Source organism: Cavia porcellus, unplaced genomic scaffold (genome assembly GCF_034190915.1).
Source record: "Cavia porcellus strain 051 isolate PalLab524CR breed Dunkin Hartley unplaced genomic scaffold, mCavPor4.1 scaffold_1, whole genome shotgun sequence".
Taxonomy (NCBI): domain Eukaryota; kingdom Metazoa; phylum Chordata; class Mammalia; order Rodentia; family Caviidae; genus Cavia; species Cavia porcellus.
Genome location: NW_026947484.1, coordinates 142,471,145 through 142,473,673, shown reverse-complemented (window position 1 = coordinate 142,473,673; position 2,529 = coordinate 142,471,145). Strand labels below are relative to the sequence as shown.

The 2,529-nt window shown below is 38.0% G+C and overlaps 1 pseudogene; it reads left to right on the top strand.

Moving 5' to 3' along the window:
• Nucleotides 1-1,144: 1,144 nt before the first annotated feature.
• Nucleotides 1,145-2,313, top strand: LOC100733370 (dnaJ homolog subfamily B member 6-like; annotated as a pseudogene).
• Nucleotides 2,314-2,529: the final 216 nt, after the last annotated feature.

Below are 2,529 nucleotides of genomic sequence, written 5' to 3'. Positions count from 1 at the left end.
TACAGGTAGATAATAGGGTAGTTCCAGTTTTATTTTTTGAGGAACGTTTGTACTGTTTTCCATAGTGCTTGACAATTTTACATTCCCACCAACAGACGTAAGAACTCTTTTTCCTACACAACTGGTCAGAATTTTCTTTTAGTAGCCATTCTAACTTTGATGAGATAGACTCAAATATAGATTTGGTTTGCATTTCCCTGATGGCTGAACATATTGAGCATTTTAATATGTTGACCACCATTTGCACCCCTTTCAATTGGATTGCTTTTAAGGGATTTTTTTTTGTTCTGTATGTATTCTACCTTTTAGTCCTCTGTCAGATAAGCAAGTGGGAATGAATTCTCCTGTTTTGTAGGTTGTCTTGTCAACCTGTCGGTTTTTCCCTTTTAACTTTTTATTAATAGAGGTTTGCAATACATAACAATTACAATCATCTTGCAGAGTTGGTACATAAGACAGCTTAATTCCTTGTATGTTCCCTTCCTTTCTCTCTCCCTCTCAACTGTTTACTTTATCGTGCAGAAAGTTTTAATTTGATATAGTCAAATTTTTCAATTCTTGCTTTTGTTTCTTTTGCAATTAAAGTCCTATCCAAGAAATCATTGCATGCACCAACATCTTGAAGGGTTTTCTGTATGTTTTCTCTAATAATTTCAAAGTTTTAGGTCTCATTAAGATTTTAGATTCATTTTCTATTGATTTTTTTTAAAATCACAAAATATAGGGATCTATTTTAAATCTTCTGCCAATGAATATCCAATTTTTCTAGCACTATGTTTTTGAAGAAAATGTCTTTTCCTCAATGTATGCTTTGGATATCTTTGTTGAAAATTAGTTCGTGATGATTCATGGGTCCTCTATTCTGTCATATTGTTACATATGTCTGTTTTTATGAATATACCACACTGTTTTTGTTACTACTGCTGTGCAGTATATTTTGATATTAGATATTGTGTTATCTTCAGCATTGCTGTTTCTACTCATAATTACTTTGAATATTCAGGATCATTTATGCTTCCATATGAACTAGAGGATCTGTTTTATTTCCTAGTTCTGTGAGAACAGCATTGCGTTGCATCCACTCTATAGATTGCTTTGAGTAGTAGAGGCATTTTAGCAATATCAGTTTTCCCAATCCGGCCACCACCCGCGTACTGTCCCAGAGCTGCGAGGGGACCGGCCGCACACCTCCCTTCTTTTCGCCGCCGGTCGTCCGCGTCCTGGGACTTGTTCCAGCAAACTGTTAAAACATGGTGGATTACTATGAAGTTCTAGGCATGCAGAGACATGTCTCCCCTGAGGACATCAAGAAGGCATACCGGAAACTGGCACTACCGTGGCACCCAGATAAAAATCCTGAGAATAAAGAAGAAGCAGAGCAAAAATTCAAACAAGTGGCTGAGGCATATGAGGTGTTATCAGATGCTAAAAAATGGGACATCTATGACAAATACGGCAAAGAAGGCTTAAATGGTGGTGGAGGAGGTGGAAGTCATTTTGATAGTCCATTTGAGTTTCCGGAACCCAGACGATGTCTTCAGGGAATTTTTTGGTGGAAGGGAGTCATTTTCATTCGACTTCTTTGAAGACCCATTTGAAGACATTTTTGGGAACCGAAGGGGTCCCCGAGGAAGCAGAAACCGTGGCACAGGCTCTTTTTCCTCTGCCTTCAGTGGGTTTCCATCCTTTGGAGGTGGGTTTTCTGCATTTGATACAGGATTCACTTCGTTCGGGTCCCTGGGCCATGGGGGCCTCACTTCATTTTCGTCCACCTCATTTGGCGGCAGTGGCATGGGCAACTTCAAGTCTATATCAACTTCTACCAAATCGTGAACGGTAGAAAGATCACCACAAAGAGAATTGTCGAGAATGGTCAAGAAAGAGTAGAAGTTGAAGAAGATGGACAGTTAAAGTCCTTAACAATAAATGGTAAGGAGCAGCTGCTACGCTTGGATAACAAGTAATTCAATGCACAAATTTAACAGAAATGCTAAACTATAACAAGCACCATTTGAGAATTAAACAGAAACATTTTTTTGAACATTTCAGACGAACTCAACTTTCAGTATAACTAACTGTACCTAATCTAAAGTATTTATAAAGAGCTCTTCGGAGCCCCTCTTTGTCATAGACTTTCGAGTTGATTGTTGGGAACACACAATAGGACCATTTTTTGTCTTTAAAATTGTTGTAATCTCTGTATGCACTTTGCTTTTTTATTAAACGTGATCCAAGGGTAAGCCTGACTCTTGAGTAGCACTAGGAGGAGACTATACTCTAACACCAGCATGGATCTGTTTTCCATTGTGTGTGAAATGTATGCTTTGTGTCCACCTGCTGTAAAGCTAACATGGCCAGGATGAGTCCTCCACAGAAATAATTTCCATTTTCTTCAGTATTTAGTAATGACAGATATTAATGCAGCATTAATGGTAATACATTTCTGGTTCAATACGAATTTAAGGATGTTTTCTAGTTGTGCATGGATGCTGGCAACTTAGTAAAGTTTTGACAATTGTTTAAATGTGT